Source organism: Canis lupus, chromosome 2 (assembly GCF_048164855.1).
Source record: "Canis lupus baileyi chromosome 2, mCanLup2.hap1, whole genome shotgun sequence".
Lineage (NCBI taxonomy): Eukaryota > Metazoa > Chordata > Mammalia > Carnivora > Canidae > Canis > Canis lupus.
In genome coordinates, this window is record NC_132839.1 from 65742967 (window position 1) to 65763926 (window position 20960).

Here is a 20960-nt window from a genome sequence, read left to right on the forward strand (position 1 = left end):
AGAAATAAGACTTAATAGTTGATTAAATGAAACTTTAAAAAAACTATCCATAAGAAAGCATGTTTCCAAATAATGTACTCTGCTGTTTATTGGAACTTACCAGAACATGACAATTGTCCTTTAAAGCATTTCCACGAACTTCTCAAACTACTTCCAGAATGGATGGCAATGCATTTTTAAACTTTCATGCTTTTTTCCCCAAAAAAAGTTGGTTACCAAAATATATCACCTATAAACTTGAGCAATAAAAAAAGAAAACCTTTAAGAACCTAAAAAATATGTAAAGAAGTCTTGAGTAGAGATACTTTTATACAATTACAGTGATTGTTTTTCCCTTCAAAGAAAACTTTCTTCTCTTAATGATAAAGGACCACGTGTTTCTTTAATAGACAATCTGGAAAAATACAAAAAAGAAATAGGGAAGAAAAAGGCTCTTGTCCCACCGCTCCCTGAGACAACCAAGGCTAACATGTCAGTGTATTTCCGTCTGCTCTGCTTGTTTTTTTTAAGCTTGGTTTTTCCTGTTTCTGTGTTTGCTGTTATTTATCTGAACACTTGTTTTGTCCTAAACAGTGCTGGTGACCTGGCAGATGGAGGTCCTGGGGGCGACAGGAGGCTGAGCTATCATCCACGCTATGATCATACGTGAGTTACTTCTTACCTCCAGGCTGGACGTTTATACAGGTGGGTTCTGAGAATCTAAAAAAGCAATGAACCCTCTCTTCACAGAAACACAGACACCCACAACACCTTGCAGACCAGTTTAGTGCCCATACCAAACTCCTTAGCCAGCCTGGAGCCCCCCGGGTCAACGCTCCTGAAATAGCTGGTTTTCAAGGCCCCCCTGGCAGCCTACCGCTCTGCTTTCTTGAAGAGGCTTTCACAGGCCTCCATGTATTTATTTACACCCCTGTGAGTTCTGAGCAAGAAGCGAGGAGGGGAGATCCTTCCCAGGACACTGCCTGGGACTCCCCACTGCAGACTGCACTGCCATCTCTGTGATCCTCGCCATTAGGTTGGGGAGGGCAGCTTTCTGCATGTGGTCCCAAGTCACAGTGCTGGGGTCACAGGCTATTTGTGTCAGGGTCAATAGAAAAGAAGCCATCAGTCAAGGCTTAAGGAAAGGCTTTGCTTTTTCTGTGCCTGCAAAATGGTCCCGATTCATTACATGCCCTGGCATGCATCTGATGCCACCCAGGCCTGACGGCCACACCCAGGCTCTGACCACACAGGGTCCAGGGGCAGCAGGACAATGAGTAGTTTTGAGTCACCAACCTCCAAACCCCCCAGCCTCTGTGTGTTCTAACTGTGGCATACCCTCTCTCTTCCTCTAGGGACACAGCCACGCCAGCACCAGGCAGCGCAATGGGCAGGGCAGTCAGGGACAGAACCTCATGCTGGCAGGCAGTGCAGAGAGCCTAGGGACAACCGGGGCCCAGGAGTGAATGGTGCCCTGGGAAGGACTTCTAACTGGGAGTCTGGAAGGAGAGGGAATGGGCTGGAAAGGCACAGGGAAGCTTCCACTTGCTAAGTACTTACTGTACCCAGCGCTTTGTGCACAGTAATTCTATTATCAAGCTTCTCATTTACCACGCGAGATCAGTATTGTTTCATCACTTGCCTACAAATACCATGGGGTGGTAGCTCTGTGCTGGACAGACTGTGGGAGACGGCAGCAAACAGATACTAAGCCTGCCTCCGCCCTCTAATCGGGGGAGCACACAAGAAAGAATTGCACACATGGATATATGAGACAGCAGGTGAAGGGGCCCTGAAGAAGGGTGTGCTCGGGGAAGCCTGGGAACCGTGTGGGTGTCTAGGGCCGAGCCCCCAGGCAGAGGTCACAATCATTTTACTGCCTGAGGGGAAGCAGCAGGGAGGTCAGGTGGGGGCAGAAGATCATAGGCCATGCTGGGCACTTCGGACACGGTTCTGGGTGCGGGCTGAGATGGGGATCACCAAGGACTTTTGAGTGAAGGAGTGGTGGGATCTGGCTTCCATTGTGGAAGCTTTGCTCTGGCCCTGGAGTGGAGAATTAGCCCACAGGTGGAAAAAAGGGAAAGTGGCGGGGGCGGGAGGGGGGCAAGTATTGACCCTGCATTTATAGATAAAGATTCAGGGGCTCAGGAACGTGCCTCAAAAACCTGATGACACTAGGACCGTCTGGAATTTTGAATGATTTCCCTTTGCCTTTAGGATAGAGCACGTGTGTGCAGATGAGATCCTGAGTAGTCTATGCCAGCCTCACTCCCCAGTTCCCTGGATGCTCATCCCCTCTGGACTTGTCTCTTGGACTCCTCAAGAGGCCCGGGTTCAGGCACTTACCTGGCCTTTTTGTGTCTCTCCTGGTACCTGCAGTACCCTCTTCACACTTGCTCACCTGGCACAATCCTCGTCATCCTCTGAGCCCTTGACCACCTTTTCCCAGGGAAGCCTATCCTGTCCCCTCAGACCAAGCCAGGTGGGTGGGGTACCTCTGCGGGGTCCCCCTCCACTTCAGCTGCAGTCTTCACCTTTGAGTGTCCCTGCTCTTTGTTGGTCTCCCCTCTGGGCTCGGAACACCCCAGGGCAGGTTGGCTTCTCTCTTGTTCACCCATCAGCACTTAAGCCAGGCACGTGATCTGGCACATTGTACGTATGGACACTTGATAAGTAAAACTTTGTGAGTTGAATAGGAAACTCGCCCAAGATCACACACAGCTAATCAACAGGAAGATCAGGGTTCAACTTTCTCTACAACAGTCTTGTAGCCTCAGAACTTCAAGTCTTGGCTTTGTAGGCCCAGCTCTTGATGGCTCATGAATAAGCCATTTCATTTTTCTGGTCTTCTATTGTTTCAGCATTAAAAAGAGAGCATCCAACATTGAGTGTCTTTTCAGATTACTTGCCCAGCAAGTGCTCCCTGAATTCATCTAACCTCAAGAAACTTCCAGGCCCTGGGCACTTCTTTCCATTGCTGATTCCTGGCCTTGCGCCAACCTGCAGAATCTCAACTCCAAGATCAACTTGCGATCCTTGTTCTGTGTATTTTTCAGTTTCATCAGGAATCCCAAGTGATTCTTACCACCGAAGAAGTTTTGGAAACACATTTCAATGAGACTGCTTCTCGGAGAGGTCCCCCAAAGAAAAAGTTCAAAGAGGACATTAAAACATGATAACCATGACTATTTCAACTATAATAACCGTTCCTTCTCAAATGTTTCCTCTCTTTTATAAAAAGAAACTGCAACTGAAGCCTCATATTTATTTATGTGAATTATTTTGGAGGCCTAACGGAAGGCTCCTGAATTTCCACCGAGAGTATAATTTCCTAGACAACCCTAAATAGCACTGCTTTGATGAGCATTAGCCAACTCTAGATGAAGGAACGCTCAAAAGGAGCACAAGCAAAGGTGGAGAAACTCTCAGCGGCCGTGAAAGAAGAAGCAGAAGCCCCGAACTGTTAACCCACTTATCTGAACATACATAATGCACAGGCAGTAGACATGGAGCCAGACTCAGCTCTCTGAGCCCCTGACTGGTGGTTTCTTTCTGAACCACAACACTGTGCCAGGGCACCGTGGCCTTTGTCCAGAAGTGGGAAGTTCACACTTTAGAGCAACAGGTGTCCCATAAACATCACATCGATGATGACCAACTGCAAGAACAGTGCATGGCACATAGTATGCACACAATAGCCAGGGCTTCACTGATTGACCAACCCCACTGTCTAACCATCTTGGTCTGGAAAGGGGGCACTTTTCAGACTAGTCCATTGCCTTGTCTTGTCAGAGTAAATCTGGTGGAATTCCTGAGATGAGTTCCTGCTGGTCAAACAGATATGCACTTGATGATCCAAAAAAATAATCAGTTCAGGATCAAGGGAAGCAGACTAATTCTCACTCGGCCATCTCCTGACCTCTCAAAACCTGCTTCCTCCTCTGGAGAACGGGGATGACACCTGCATCATTGTGTCATTAGTGAGAACTAGGTAAGATACCCAAGTAGCATCTGACACAGACTCCGCCAGCATTGGCTAAGTGAAATGACCAACGAAGGAAGGGGAAGAAAGGGTTCGTTGAGCTCTGGGTTTGGAATTCTCCCCCCTTCTTCTCAGCCTCTGGCTCTCTGTAACAAGTGTGCAGCAACTGGACCTTTCCTGAATGAGATCTGTGGCTAGGGGGAGAGTGTAAGTTCAAACACACTAGACGAATAAAGGTAGAAGTGAATGGCAAATCAAGAAGCCCACAGAACTCGCCATCTTCCACTGCGTGTGGTATGTTTGCATTTTATTAGTTATGAGGAAGTTTGGCTACAAGTAACAGAGGAAACTAAAATATTAGTAACTTAATCCTTTATTTGTCAGTCATGATCCCAGAGGCAGAGGGAAACCAGGGCAGGGCTGAAGTGGGGCTCCCCTGTTCCTTCCATGTTGCTTTTAGGCTAAGCACGGCTTCTATTTTCAAGGTCACCTCATGGCCCACAATGGCTGCTGGATTCCAGCCATCAGTGTAAATTCTGGCCAGCAGGTAGAAGGAAGAAATGAAGGAGGCAACTTCTCCCTCTGTGGTGGCCCATTTTATTGTCACCCTGACTAGCCACAGGTGCCCAGATTAAATATTGTTTCTAGGTGTGTCTGTGAGAGGTTTCCAAATGAGGTTAGCCTTTGAATAAGTGTACTCAGTAAAGGAAACTGCCCTTCTCAGTGTGGTTAAGCATTGGCCCATCCGTCAAGGGCCTGAATGGAACAAAAGGCCCAGGAAGGAGGGATTCTCTTCCTTTTTTTTCCTGCTTGAGCTGGGACATTTCATTTCATCTTTTTCTGCCCTTGGACTGGGATTTGCATTATCGGCCTCCCGGGTTCTCAGGCCTTGAGACTCAGCCAGAACTACACCACCGGCCGCCCTGGGGTTGCAGCTTGCAGGCAGCAGATCGTGAGACTTCTCAGCCTCCACTACCACGTGAGCCAATTCCTGCTAATACCCCTCCAAAGAGAGAGTCTATTGATTCTGTTTCTCTAGAAAACCCTGAGTAATACCCTCTCCAAGGACCTTTTCCCCGAGGTTGCACACACGATTCCTGCATAACTCTGCTTGATCAGAGTTAGTCCTGTGGGTACGCCAGCTCCATGGATGGCTGGGAAATGTATTTTTGAGGAGGCCACACTGTGGCTTAGTTCAGCTTCTCCGGGTGGAAGAAGGAGAGAATGGATACTGGTGGACAAAGAGCAGTCTGGGCTACATCCTTATTATTTGCATGCTTCTTTTTTTTTTTTTTTTTTTTTTTTTTGCATGCTTCTTGAATACTCACCAAGACCAGGGCTTCTCTTTGGCCGGCCTTTTTCAAATGTCAAGTTGGGGTAGAGAATAGAACGCTTTTTCTTAAGCGGGAATCGTATTCAGAAACCTGACCCATGTCACTGACATCCGGGTGTTTGATGTCCTTGAAATGGGCCTTGGGAGTCTGGGCAACATCCATGCACACTCGAGGGTCCCGTGGGTCACAGGCAGAAAACCACGCTCCCAGACCAGAAGTTCTTCCAGAGAGGGCTTCTGGAAATGAAAGCATAAATAGGCTTTGATGGGGGGCTAGCTTTGTAAGATGTACATTCCTGCTCTGTGGTGTGGAGCAGAAATTGAGGCTCAGAGAAGGCAAATCACTTGTGCCGGGTCATGGAGCCAGCAGGCCCAAGCCCCACACCTGTCCATCCCCATGCTGCTCCCCATTGCACGATGAAGGGGCCCAAGGTGGTCTTTCCCCAATATTCCCTTCCCTACTGTGAGCCTGAAGGAAAGACCCCTGAATGGAGGAATCCAGAACCCTTGGTACCCATCTTCTATTAATTTCTCTAGCTCTTGGCTCCTGAATCCTGCTGTTTCTGCACCAACACCAAGACTCTGTGAGGGGGCATTCGTGGACAGCGGAGCTGGGGGAGACGTGGAGGGGTGCTGTTTGGGAAAGGAGGGCAGGGCACCGCAACGGAAGCTCTGCAGGCCTTTGCTGGGCAATGTTTCCAGCATCCCTTGGGAAACTGGCTGCCATCACCATGTAGGGTATTTTGGAGGCAGATATAAGTGGGTATTGAGCCTGGAACCCTGGGGGGTGTTAAGGCAGGTTTATTCAGGTTATAGTGGGTTTAGTGGGAGAAGCCAGGCCCAGCTCTCAGCGACGGGGGACCAGAGTTGGAGGATCAGTGGGCCAGGTGCTGCCTGGGAGCCCTCTCCTCACTTACTCTAACCTATCCTGAGCAACAAGGGTGCCCAGGACATAGGACACCCAGGAGGGATCACTTCCCCAGTTCTCCTTACTGCCAGGAATGGTTCTGCTACAATGTTAGTCTCCACGGCCTCTGGTTGGCTCTGAAGGCAGAGGCCCAGGGATTCTTTAAACCACATCTGAGAAACAGGGGTAGCTGAGCCCGAGTTCAGTGTTAACTCTAAGAGGAGGGAGGGCAGACTTGGTGTGCTTTAAGTCTTCTTTCCTTTCTCTTGCCTGAAAAGATGGAGTCACATCTGTCCTGGGCAGAGCAGTGGTTCTGAGTCAGAGAGACCTGAGATTTAATCACTCACACCCCCACCCCCACCAACTGACACCGTGATGTCAGGGAAGACACAGCCAGCACATGGCAGGTGGTCAGTAAATACTTGCTGAGTAATAATATATGTCAGCCCCTTGCAAGCTCTTTGTGTGTATTAACTCACTGAATTCTCACCATCTAATGCCATATCAGCATTAGCCACGACTTGCAGACCAGGAAATTACAGCACGGAGGGATCCAGGCGGGTGGTAAATACCCAGGGGACGGCCTCCAGAATGCCGGCATTGACCCCCTCTGATGTAAAAGGCCGAATATGCAATTTCTTAGAGTCCATGTCCTCCTCTATAAGGTGGGGGCATTTGCAGGGCTGGGATGTGATGAGTGCAGGCTGGCTGGTGAGGTGATGGACACGTTCCTGTAGGTAACAACTGGAAGGTCGAGACCCACCCCTGTCTAGGAGGTAACTTGAGCTTGGGGTTGGGTCTGATGGGAGACGAGATGGGCAGGCAGCAGTCCTAAATGGAGATTGGGATGTTGTTCTATGATCCTCCTCATTGTCTGGTCTTACCCAATATCCTGGGGCCTTGTGTCTGTCATCTCCAGAGAGGGGTAGTGATGGGTAAAAACAAAAGGAACATTTCCCCCAATTGTCCTCAAGAGAAATATGGGCAATGCTAGCTTGTGGTCCCTTCAACAGAGGGTGACATCAAAGACAGAGGCACCCTCTAGTCCCCAGATACTTTAAAGGGTGTAGACAATCCTCAGGGGCCCCAGAAAATGGCAGTGATGGGGGGGTGAGGCAGGCAGAAGGGGAGAGATTGCGCCCACCAGGTGCTAGCCACACTTGGGCTCCTGGGCCCCCAACCACAGCCAGGCCTCACTGGGCAGCCAGGGTCACACAGCGTGGTGTCATGAGGACCTAATGAGGTCAGGATGAGAAGGTCTGAAGCCCAAGCAAGTTAATTGTGGGAAAATTAACCCAGATTACTGGTCTAGCTCTTTAACAGAGGGTATCACCAGAGGGAAAGAGATGCTCCCCAAGTGTCTGAATGCCTCGAGGATGTGTGTGGGGGGGGTCATGCTGGACAGAAGGAGAAAGAGGAAGAGATAGAGACTGCAAATCTGGGGTGAAGGGTGGAAAAAGCAGAGGAGCAGCAGAGCATCCCAAGAAAAACATGGAGATGCAGCCTCCAAGAAGAGGCCCAGAGGAAGTATTTATGAGCACCAACCGTGTCCTTTCACAAAACCCTCGTAATAACCGTAAAACAAGCGTTATTATTCCCATTTTGTCCACGGTAAAACAAATTCTGAGAGATCAGATGACATGCCCAAACCACACCACACGCCACACACATAGTCTGTGCAGTTCCAAAGCCCACAGTCTTCCTCCCATACCTACTTCACATTTTCACCTAGAACTGATCCTGCAGGGAACACACTTGTCACATCAAACGGGCTTCTAGGGCCTGCACCGCAGAGCAGTGGCTCCCTGCGTGCAGGTTACTCAAAGTGTCTTTGAAGCACCAAGATCAAAGTCACGTCTAATGTGGGGTGCTCTGAGGGGTGTCTAGAAAGCTGGACCAGAATGCAAGCTGACTCAAGAGGAAGTGAAGCCAGAAAGCTGAGGATAAGCTCGTACAAACCTCTTAATGACATCCAGGCACTAACAGGGAGTAACACCCCGGGGTTCCTGGCTTCAGTTTAAAACACGGGATGGACTGCCTACGGAGGCTGCCAGGCGGCAGGACAGCCTGTGTATTAACAAGTAATTCAATGGTCTTCTCTTAAATGAAAATACTGAGCTCCCTACAAATCACACAAAGTGACTCAGACAATGTACTGAACTTGGGGAGAACAATGAATCACAAACTGTCAGACTGTGGGAAGAATCTCAGAGATTGCTCTCTTGGATGAGGATGTGGGGGCCCCACGGCACGAGGTAGCTATAAGTCTGTGTATCTGGCCAGAGGGAGGGTCAGGTCAGCACTCCCAGCTCCTGGCCCCAGTGAGCATGGAGCATTGGCCCACCGGCCCAGGGCGAAAGAGATTTCCACTGAAGTTCAAATCTGGACATGCTTTCAGACAACCACTCCCCTTCGACTCCTTGGTCAGTTGCGCCATGCAGTTTGATTCTCTCCGTCGTTCTTAATCATCTGAAATGATCCTCTTGATTGCTTTGTGCCCGGATTTCCCTGTGTGTCTCAGTAACTAGACAGTACGCTTTGAACCTCTTCTGTCTTGATTCCTGCCATGTACTTGGGGCAATACCTGGCCCATGTAGGAAATATCCAATAACTATTTGTAGGAGATAGGGTAGGAGGGTAGGAAAGGGTAGGAAAGAGAGCGAAGAAAGAAGGAAAACAGTTTAGCACCTGTTAGGCACTAAGCACTCTCTATTGAATTCTCTTTGTGTATTAATTTATGGGTATAGCCCTCCCCTTATTTCCAACACACCTGAGGAATCTCTAAGCACTGTCAGGCCCATTTCCAATGAGGAAATTTCGTTTGGATAGCAAGAGTGAGTAGTCTCCGGTGCCTCAGCCAGCGTGTGGCAGAGCAGACTGGAACCTAGGTTAGGGTACTTCCACCATGTGCTTTCAATCGAGGCATATTTATTGAGCTCCTACTCTGTGCCAGGCACAGCTTTCTGCTCATGAGATACTTGAGCGAACAAAGCAGATGAAGACCTCGGCCCTTACAGAGGTTACAGTTGGTGGGAACCTAATGCTTCCGGGGTGTGTAACAGAGCAGTGGGCGGTGAGCCTTGGGGAGGAATCTGCAGGATGTGGGCCTTCCAGGGCTGCCAACCTGGGCTGAGCTCTGCCCGACAGTTCGTGCTGCACCGCAGGAAGCCAGGAGCCGGCTGGAAGGCAGTGGAGGAGGTGGCCCGGAGCCTCTTCCTTGCCTGAGGTCTGGGAGGTTGGAGGGTTTGAGCTCTTCTGACCAGAGGGGTAAGATCCCGAAACTGGTGGAACAGTTTGCAAGACTCAGGAACCTCTACGACCAGTCAAATCTGTTTTTTTGTTTTGTTTTGTTTTGTTTTGTTTTAATTTACTAGAGAGAGAGAGAGAGAGTGTGCAAGCACAAGCAGGGGGGAGGCAGAGGGAGAAGCAGACTCCCTGCTGAGCAGGGAGCCCAATGAAGGGCTCGATCCCAAGACCTAAGCCAAAGGAAGATGCTTAACCAACTGAGCCACCCAGGCTCCCCTCAATTCTGTTTGGAGCTCCGAATTAAAGCTGAGCTTGGAGAGGAGGCCATACTCCCCTGATCTATGCAGCACCCCTGGAGCTCCACGTTTTGAGGGCTCCGTGAAAACCAGGAGGTGGCAAGGAGCCAGGTGTCTCGCGATGAGCCCTCATGGGGACACTCTGTCAGCGCGGGCAGCGGAAGGGCCTTCCTCAGCGGTGTCCGAGGGCTGCGAGGGTCAGAGCAGGAGCCCAGGCACCTGTTGGGTTGGGGCTCCGAATGGTGGGTGATTGCCCATGGCCGACTGGATGGATGAAGCACGCTGCTGGGGACTCCCAGAAATACGTCAGGGCTGCCTAAGAAGCACCTAATTTCCTGCTTGGGAGGGAGGAAGTGGGGCAGGGCAGAGAGTCCCTAACTGTGACCTAAGTGTAAATGAGACTTTATTTTGCAGACAAGATATTGAGGCCTTATTGAGGCCTGCAGACAGTTGCTACACAGTTGCACTTTTTTTTTTTTTTTTTTTTTTTTTTACCAGCACTTAGAAGGAGAAAGGCAACACGAGGTGTTAGATCTAACGGATTATTCCAAAGACCAGAACCCTTCATCCTACAGGAAAGATTGCTTAATAGGACACCAGGGCCCTCACAAACCAGTTCCGGAGCACGCCCCTGGGCACTCTCCCACCAGGCATCTCTCTCTGGCGCCATACGGTTTCCTTCTCCCCACCCCCCACCCCCATTCTTCTTTCTGGAGTGACCTTCTTGAAACCAACACAACACCATAACTTCTCCGCTTTAGGACCTTAAACGGTTCCCCCATTGCCTTCAGATGGTCTGAATCCCTTGGCAAGGCAAATGAGCCCCTTCACAACCTGACCCCATCCAGTCTCCTGCTCTAGATTCATTTCTTTTTGTTCATTTCCTCTAATACGATGTTCCAGGCACATTACCATCCTGCCCCACGATATCATGGACTGAATCTGAACATACCTGGGTATGCTGACTCCTCTACTCAGAATGTCCTTCTCCTTGTTCTCCAGCTGGTGAACATCTCATTCCAAAGGATTGGCTTAAGTACTACAGCCCATGAGAGCCTATTCCTGGTCCACTGAGGGCTGAACTCAGTATTCATTGCTATTTTCATGCCCACTCTTACCTTGTCCTCTCCCTCTGTTGGTGCACCTAGAATTCAGAATGCCCTTTGTTTCCTCATGAAATGGTGACATTTTTGAGGGCTGGACTTGGTGTTAATCATCTCTGCATGCTTATAGTCTAGTATAATCGGCTACAGAGCAGAGCCCTAAAAAACCTGCTTAGTGAATGAAGGGAAATGTATGAGAAGCTCTGGTCCTGACTAGTATTGCATACAGCTATGCAAGGACCAGCACAAAATATTAGGGGATGCTCAAAAGCTCAATAATTGAGATAAATAATATTTTAATGCAATATTTTTAAAAATTAGTATCTATGCCCTAACATCATGATGAACAGAATCATTATGTTAAGTAAAGACGGGATCTGATCCTGCACCTTAGGACTCATTCACTTTCCCTAAGTCCTGGCCTAAGCAATTTGTTTAAAGGGAGAGACTCCCATATGCAAGCAGAGTGGCTGAGTAAGCACTGCTACCGTGAGACTGTCAAGAGAGATGTGGGTTAAAAAAGAAAGAAGAAAGAAAGAAAGATGTGGGTTAGAAAGCAAAGTGAAGGTGAAGGAGATAGTAGAGGTAGTGTTTTCATCAATCAGGCATTACAGAAAGAAACTGGCCAATCTTAGCCATAGAAGGAATGTACTGAAGGGTATTGGTTGGCTCCTGGCCTCATCAGGAGGCTGAAAGAGCAGAATCAGAACCAAGGGCAGCGGGCACAACCTGGTTAGGATATGGCTGTTGGCACCTGGCACCACCCACACTCCCATCACTGCCGCCCTCTGTTGGTCTGATTGGCCCTATTTACTGCATCACACACTCCAGAATCAAAGTCATGGGCAGAAGTGGCCGGCTGGCCAGGCTGGGTAGGACCATGCTTTGAGTGCATGACAGGTCAATGGAAAGATAATCTTTTGGCCTTTGTGGTGGGAGATGTTGAACTGGCCCACTAGTACTCCCCACAAAGGGGTGTTTGTTTCACCCAGAAAAGGGGCTATGTGTTGGACAACTCTACAAATGGCAAATACTAACTACAGGTAACGTTGAATTTCTCTCTCGGGAGATTGTGTAGAGCCATTAATTAGGATAGAAAACCGGCAAAAGGAAAACCACTAAACTGGTTTTGCTTTCAAACACATGTTCTGGTTCTATTGGTGGCCGTGGAGGCCAGTAGGACACATTTGGGCTGTTTTCCATGGTGGTGATGGCTGTGGAAACACGTGGCTCCCTTATACCTTCTAGTCTAGTTTTAGTGAAGAGCTGCCTTCTTTTGGTAGGGGTTTGGGGTTGGGATGTCAGAGCCATCCTATAACCTGTAGCTCTAGTGTCTTTTTGATACCACGGTATCCAATGAATCCAGTCAGCCACAGACCTGTGAGATGGGAGAAAGCAAGGTGGAGTCTAAAGAAGGAGCATTGTCCTGCCCTAAATATAATCAGATGTGGAGTGGTCAGGAGGAAAGAACCAGCTGTCCCTATATGTATCTCATTTAATGCTCTCAGAACCCACTGGTACTACCAGTGTTAACTCCACTTTACAGATGAGGGAAACTGAGGCTCAGAGGAGTTAGGTAATGCAACCAAGGTGACATGTGGAGTTAGGTGCACCAGAGCCAGGCTCAAACTTGGGTTGATCGTTCCACAGTCCATGATTCCAGAATCCATGTTACTCTCCAGTCCATAAGAGAGAGGGAGCTGGCCCTTCCTTATTAAACTTCCCAGGCATTTGCATTGTCCTTTTATAAATAAAACAAGACATAATCAGAGAGAGAGAGACAAACCGTAAGAGACTCTTAACCATAAGGAACAAACTGAGGGTTGCTAGAGCGGATGTAGGGTGTGATGGGGTAACTGGGTGCTGGGCATTAAAGAGGGAGAGGACATAATGTAACAAGCACTGGGTGTTTTGCACAATTGATAAATCCCTGAACTCTACCTCTGAAGCTAATAATACACTATATGTTAATTTATTGCATTTAAATTTTTTAAAAAAAGAACTAATGTGACGAAAATAGCCAAGATGAGACAGAGCTTTCTTTTTGCCTGCTGACTGGTCTTTCACCCCACATTCAACTCAGCCCTTCGGCCTCACCCCCAGAAGCCATCATGACCTCACTGCAGTTCGTGGACAGGCCCCAGTGCCACTTCCTATTTCCCTCAGCCATTGACTTGATTAATTAATTAACTAATTAATTTTTTACCTTTATATAGTGGAAAATTCAAACTGGTGCGAAATAGAACCCCTGATACCTATTACTCAGCTTCAGTAATTTTACCAACTTAAATTTCACTTCAGTGCATGCTTACAACATTTATTAGTATTCTCTGCATCTATAGGGCTCCTTACCAGGGGATTTTCCCTTAGGATTTAACTTTAATTTTACTTTTTTTGTTCCTCCACTCCCCACTTCTTCAAATTAGATACCTCTAAAAGCAGTACATCCTCTTTCTGGTTTTATACATTTTAGCATTTTTAGCGTTAGGTGGCTTCTGAAATGTTTTGCAGAATGAGGTGCATACAAATGTTTTTTTCCCACAAGTCTGTAATTTTGTCTTTTGTGCCAGTTAAGCTCTAGAATCCCCCAACCTCAGCTCAATTTTTCCAAGGCCCTGCTTCCCCAGGTTTATCATCGTTGTTCTGTTGATTCCAAGAGATCTAGGATTTTGTTGTTCTTTCTATTACACTTTCTTTTAAAATTATTTTTCTTCTACCACTGTTACTTGCCATCTAATAGAGTTTAGTGGTGCAACTACAGTGTACAGGAGGCCAGGTCCACCCAAAGAGTTTCTTATTGGGATGGGGCTGAAGTCAACTCTGTGTTTCTAAGTTCCAAGGACAGATCTTACCTGGCACAGACTAGGTGCTCATTAAAAGCTCACTGAGGAAGTGTCTTTACTTCCAGTCGTAGGTCTGAAGGCTGCCATCTGTAGTCTTGCATAATAGCTTCCAGCAGGGAGGCAGAAGGTGGGATTGTGAAACGAATCATCCCACCTGTAAGCTTTTGTGAATGTCTATCTTCGCTCCTCTACTGTACACTTGATGGGGGCAGGGCCTGTCTGCTGCTGTGTCCCAACCACCAGGGGCTATCCTGGCACATAACAAATGCTCAACCGACTTTTGTTTAATTTGCTTAGATAATACCTGCTCCCTACAATTATCTTAAATACTAGATGAGATATTTAGAGTAATTGTTACCCTGATAAATGGTAACTATTATTCTTATTATGAAACCAGTAGATAAGCCGGTTTCCTTCTCTGGAAAATGCAGGTAACAATGCGCCCTTAGGAGGGTTAATCGAATAAGGGAATGTATGGAAAGTACTGGGCTCAGTGCTTGACAGGTAATAGATAGCCAATAAAATGCCAGCAACAAGCACCCAACTGGATACACGTTTTCTACCTTTCAGAACTGTCTTACCGTTACTATACTTATTTGCCTTCTTATGAGGTAATAGCTTCACCTTATTCCCCTTATTTTTCTCTGAGGTCTACTGAAACCGTGTAATGTGCCAGGAACTTTTTCTTTTTTTTTTTTTTTAAAGTCTTTTTTTTAAATTTTTTTTTTCATTTATTTATGATAGTCACACACAGAGAGAGAGAGAGACAGAGACATAGGCAGAGGGAGAAGCAGGCTCCATGCACCGGGAGCCTGACGTGGGATTCGATCCCGGGTCTCCAGGATCGCGCCCTGGGCCAAAGGCAGGCGCTAAACCGCTGCGCCACCCAGGGATCCCAGCCAGGAACTTTTTCACTAGGTCATGGGAAATATCATTAACAGTCTTATTCTTTTTTTGGAATGCTTCTGTGCTCAAGTTTCTAAGTACGATGTCCAGTTTCTCCAAGGGCTAGGTTGTACTCAGAACAAGCACCCAGCACCCACCACCCAGCATGGGACATCTGTGAATGTCTCCAGGAGGAATACAAGTCGGCAAATTACTTTTCTGAAATAACTCACTTTGCAGTTCTTCCAGGGCAGGCTGTCATAGGAGGTGATGTGGAGTTAACATGAGAGCTGGCTTATCAGGGCCAGGTACCTAACATGAATATGTCGAGTTTGGGTACCAGATATGCTTCAGTTTATGTGCAAAGTCCTTAGCACTGGCCAAATCTGTTACCAGGAAGTCCCTCTTTAATATGTCTGATAAAATTCTGCCCAAACTCAATAATTTTTCCTATGCCTTAAAAAAAATAAAATAAAAAACAACAACAAAAAAAGCAACTCGAAGTTTCAAATATTTTTGGTTGTCACAGCTGGGAGGGGGGTGCTACTTATATTTGGTGGGTAGAAGTCAGAGCTGTTGAACATCCTTCATGCCCAGAACCACCTCATGACAAAGAATTATCCAGCTCAAAATGTCGAGAGTGCCAAGGGTAAAAAATCCTGATCTAGAACAATTTTCTCACTTTGCAAGTTTTCCTCCTTCATAGCGAAAACTATTTTGGAACTCTTTCCCAGATTTTACCCAGATTACTGGAAGGAATGATCCTATCTCCACACATAGTACACACACACACACATACACACACACACTCCCCAGAGTCTGTCTTTCCTATTTGCTCCTCCATCTTTCATGGGTGAGGTGTCCACTTGAATTCTGATAATGGAGCAAAGAGCCACATTTGCAAATGTTTGAGCATGCTTCCCAGCTACTTTCCTTGATCTTTAAGAACCTTAAACCAATTAATTAAAAACCAAATCATTCTGTGTTCCCAGCAGCCAACAAATAGTTTATTGTGATCTAACTTTTTAAAATCTTTCCTTTTCTCCCTAGCTGTGTCTTAGAGCCTCAGGTCAAAGATTGGTCTAAATGGGTTTGCTGTAGGGAGGCTTTGGGAGAGAAGTTGGCAGGAACTTTGGTGTGCTGCTTGTAGCATCTCTGTCCCAGTGAAAGGGCTGTTATTATAATATTAGAGTCTATACAAAGATTTAGAATTTCACCTTTCCAGCATTTATTCGAATTGTATATATTTTATTTTATTTATTTTTTTAAAGATGTATTTATTTATTCATGAGAGACACAGGCTGAGAGAGAGAGAGGCAGAGACATAGGCAGAAGGAGAAGCAGGCTCCTTGAAGGGAACCCAATGCAGGACTCGATCCCAGATCCTAGGATCACGACCTGAGCCGAAGGCAGGTGCCCAACTGCTGAGCCACCCGGGCATCCCTCAAAGTTTAATTAACAAAATTAATTAATGTTAAAATTTGCCATTTGTCTCTCTAGAGATCGTAAGTTCCATTAGAGCTTCTAAATTATAACTTTCAAGGAATTAAAAACATGACTTTCATGTAAATATATAGTGGACACATGTCAAAGGTTTTACTCAACTCAGTAACTAATGAGAGAACCAGTCATAACATCTTACTATTATGTAAGAGGACACTTTGGAAAGCAGACGTTTGTATACACAATCAGGAATGTCGAAATGAGTATTTGCCAGTAGTTGCAAAACATGTCACCAGCCTATAGAAAACTGAAATGCTGTGTTTGGGGTCATCTTTTCTACAGGGTAGAAATGAAATTATCTTTCGTGGAGAACATTCATTTGCATCATTATCTGTGTTCTACAATATCACTTCTATCCTTACACATTTGTAATGCAACCTAGTCAATAGAAATACAATGAAAGCTACACACCTCTGTAGAATCCAGTAATTCCCTGAAGGTCCCTTAGACCATGGCCCTCACTCCACCAAAAAATACTAGTGTCATTTCCAAGTGATAGACAATTTCTTCTGCAGAGCAGAAGCCAGAATACATCCCGAATATGTTTTTTTCTGACTCGGATCCTTGCAAATCCTTGGGGGCATAACATGTAAGTAACTGTGGGATGCTTGTTTAGCTCGTGGATCCTATAGTCCCACACTCCTAATCTATGAAATTGGAAATAAAAAGACGAGTGGGAGCAGAGAGTGAGAGAGAATTTGACAGAGAAATAGAAAGATATAATAGTGGTGATTTATCGCCCACTCTGTGCAAGGCATGTTGCATATGTTGGCTCATTTATCTTTGCAAAATTTCTGTCTTGTGAGTGAGGACACTGAAGTTCACAGATGTTAAGTAACTCATTCAAGGGTATATAGTGAACATGGTTATTGATTTGGTGGCATTTTTTTTTTAAAGACTTTATTTATTTATTCATGAGAGACAGAGAGAGAGAGGCAGAGACACAGGCAGAAAGAGAAGCAGGATCCATGCAGGGAGCCTGATGTGGGACTCGATTCCAAGACTCTGGGACGAAGACAGACGCTCAACTGCTGAGCCACCCAGGCATCCTGATTTGGTGGCTTTTCTGTTCTGTGTTCTCTATAAGGGAGTGAGCTCTGGGAGGGCAAGGCCTTCCCCCCTTGTTTTATTCTCTGCCATATTTCTGCTCAGTCTGGCCCACCAAAGGTGCTCAGTCAGTATCTGTGGAATGTGTGGATAAGCAATGTATGAGGGAGTGAATGAATGAATGGAGCAAGGACAGTTTTCTTACGTCTGTTCAAGCACCACGCCCCATGCCTCCCCTACCATACAACAACAGGAACATTGCTGTTCCTTCTCACCCTGTGGAATAAGTAGTTGAATGGAACTATAATTTTTTATACCGTATTTCATACTTTTTATTTATTTTATGTTTTCTATTTTTACTGAGAACATTTGTTTTCCTGAGATGAGAAATTTCAAGGTCTATTCACTTGGCTACTTTCAAATACACAATACAGTATTGTTAACTATAGTCATCAAGCTGTATATCACATCCCCAGGACTTATTTATCTTGTAAGTGAAAGTTTGTGCCTTTTGACCACCTTCGCCCTTTCCCCCACCCCCAACACCCATCCCTGGCCACTGCAAATCTGAGCTCTGTTTCTATGAATTGGTTTTATTAGATTCCATATGTAAGTGAGATCATACAGTATTTGTTTTTCTCTTCTCTGACTTATTTCACTTGGCATAATGCCCTCAAAGTTGGGTAGGACTATAATTTAACATTTTAGTTGCTCTGGCAAAAGTGAATGTTTTAATTAGCATACAGTTTATTGTGCTTAAAATAAATATCTGATTATAGCTTATGTAGCAGAGTATGAAGCAAAAGAGAATTCATTTTTTTTCTTTTTTTAAAATCTCATGATGAGGAAAATAGGCAAGAGGTAGAGGAAAGACAGTGTTTGATAAGTTTCCTTTTTTTTTTTTTTTTTCCCCATAAAGTATATTCTGGGTCAGAGTAATTGGCCTCTCTAGCTCCTGGCCTATATAGTAGGTGCTGCATCAATATTACTGAATGAATGACTAACCAATGGCTAATATATGCTTTCAGATAATGAGAGGAGGATAAGTGCAAATTCTTAGAAGGAAGTAATAATAGGGATCGTTCCCAGAGGGTAAAACACTTCTTAGCAGAGTAGTAAGTTTTACCATTGTATAAATTACAAGCTCCTAGGTGAGCCTTTTAAGGGATATGATTTAAAAACTGACAACTATGGAACCAGAAATTGAGAAATTTTCCTGCCTACCTGCCTCCTGAATCAGTCCAAGCATTGAGATGAAAGCACCTCGCCCTCCTTGAGAAAATGAGATCAAGTATCGGAATGCTTTGTAATTCCCTGCCCTTCAGCTGCATTCCCACCCCTCCCTCCAACCCTCGCCCCTGCCATGCGGTTACCAAAGGCAAATTAGGAAGCCCCATGTGAGTTAGTGCATGTTAAAAATGATGTCAGAGGGAAAGGCACAGATGAAAGCCAGCCCGAGGTCTGAAGCATTTATTTGAAACCGTTACTGGAAGGCAGATCCAGCACAGAAAATAGAAAACCATCCCGCGCCAGCCACCAGTAAGTGTGATAGGGTTTTCCCACTTTCCAGCTTCAGAATCCAAGCACTGGGGTGCTGGCCTGGGCTTTGGTCTGGTCCCTGATCTGTCTCTCCTCCTTTGTCGGAACTGGGTTGAAGTTTTTTCTTCCTCTGTCTCTGAATTAGTACACGATGGGCTTGATGAATGAGTTACAAATCTTACCTGAAGGTTGTGGAAGGTACAAGAAGGATAGTTTTTTGGCTTTTGGTTGGTAAACGTCAGCAAAGCTATTTTTGGTTTCTAAGCCCAGGGGCAAGGGGAGAAAATGCAAGATGAACAGGAAAGCATGAGGTAAAACATTTATGGGAGAACCCTGGCTTGCATGAAGCCATTCCCTTCAAAACTAGTGGAATTTTGATTTGGAATAATCTCTCTCTCTCTCTTTCTCTCTCCCTGCCCCCCCTCCCTGCTCACTCCCACCCTCACCTCCCACCCCTGCTTAACTTCTCCCTCTCTCCTTAGCTGTCTCTTACACAAATTTCAGGCTTAAGGAGGCAGGGCAGCCCATGTTGAGATGACACAAACCTGATTTCCTAAAGGGTCACTCGCTGCCCTGTTTGTTGGTCATACAAACACATTACTTTGGGGGTGGGGGTGGGGTGGGCATTGTTATTCATGGTAGAAGATATCAGGTTAATTAGAATAATATACTCACTAACATTTTGTGTTAATCTTAGTGATTCAAAGAAGACTATCCAAAGTCTTTCGTTAAAAAAAAAAAAAAAAGTCCTTCGTAAGGAACAGTTCATTAAAGATTGAGGATTGTTGAATGACCAAGTGTTGTGTACTCTGACAATGATTAACCTCAACACTTCATTTCTAAAGCTACATAACCTTGCTAATTTCTGTGGCAATTTAAGTTTCTTACGCCAGTCCTGCTGTCATTTTTCCTTTATTATGGTTCACTATTTAAATGAGCCCTATCCAGTAGACCTTCCTGTGTTGTTGAAAATGTCCCCTATCCATGGGGTGCCAAATGGTAGCCTCTTGCCCTATTAGGTCACTGAGCAAGGATATTGGACTGATGAGGAATGTGAAGCCCACGGGGGTTACCTGACTTACCAGGGACCACACTGGCAGGTAGTGATAGAACCTGAATGAATCTCCTGGCTCTTGCTAGAATGCCACACTGCCTTGTGTTTAGATTTCATTTGGGCAGGAAAAATGAGAAGCCATTTCAGAAAGGGAGACCTAATTTTTACTTTTTGCACCTAATGACTGACTGGATATATGGAAATAATATTACCTCCTCCAGCCCTGCATGGAACAGATGACAGAGAAATTCAGTTGTGCTAGATAGTAGGGCTGTAGCTTTAGGACTCCAAGCCGAATTGAACAGAATAAATCATTAAGTCCTGTGTCACTGTCTGCCTAAGGCTGCTCAGAACATATCTTAATATTGTGTTCTGCTTATCATTCATTCATTTACTTATTGAACACCTCCAATGGTCCACATAGAGTAGGTGTTGCGGGGTGGGGGGAGGCACATGAAAATGGATAAAAACAGTCGAAGCATTCAGTGCCTACAGGAAGACAGATGGCCAATCATTTCAATGCGATGCTGGAGTGCCACACTACATTGTCAGTCAGGGAGGGGAGTACAGAAGAGGGTTTTATGTTATCTCTTGGTACACGTGCTGTGTAGGGCAATGATGGGCTCTGGAGGCCAGATCTGGGTTCAAATTCAGCGCTTTGCTGACTACCTCTATGACCTCGGGCAAATTACTGCACCTGTTTTTAGCCTTATCTTTAAGGTGGAGATAATATGTTGTCTTTGTTGCTAAGACTACAGAAAATAATGCACTTTAAAGCTCTGGGCATAGTGCCTCATCCAGAGGAAGCATTCATTAAGTGTTAGCGCTCACTCCTACTACTGTTGTCATTTTTATTTTTATTCTTATTACTAGGAATAAACAGGAGCCCAGTGAGGCCTGTCTTTTATTTTGCAGACAAGGAAACTGAGGCTCGAGGAGATTGAGCAGCCAAAGTCACAGTGGTAAAAACAGAGTCCACCTTTGATGCAAGTCAGAGGTGGCTGCTCTCAGGAGGGGAGGACTCCCCACCTGGCCCAGCTCTGAGAGGGCTGCCTTGGAGCAGAAGTGCTGGGAGCCTCTGGGGGTGCAGAAGCAGAGGCTCCAGAGAGGAAGCATCAGGCCCGATTAGATTACCACCTAAACTTGCTATGCCTCTAGTGTCCTTAACAGAAGTTTTCTGATCTGGCATTTGTTGCCTAGAAGCATGCACATGCAAGATCAATTGAAACTTTAAACAAACCAC

At 46.0% G+C, this 20960-nt stretch overlaps 1 protein-coding gene across 11 annotated transcripts in view; it reads left to right on the plus strand.

Moving 5' to 3' along the window:
* PROM1 (prominin 1) overlaps positions 1-20960 on the plus strand; it is a 133200-nt gene that overhangs the window by 2992 nt on the left and 109248 nt on the right. For 10 of the 11 annotated variants that reach the window (XM_072804903.1, XM_072804978.1, XM_072805012.1 and 7 more), the window contains one exon: positions 574-684. The gene's annotated coding sequence lies outside the window, so the exon portion shown is untranslated. The remainder of the gene's footprint in view (positions 1-573; positions 685-20960) is intronic. The other variant, XM_072804920.1, reaches the window with a different exon arrangement.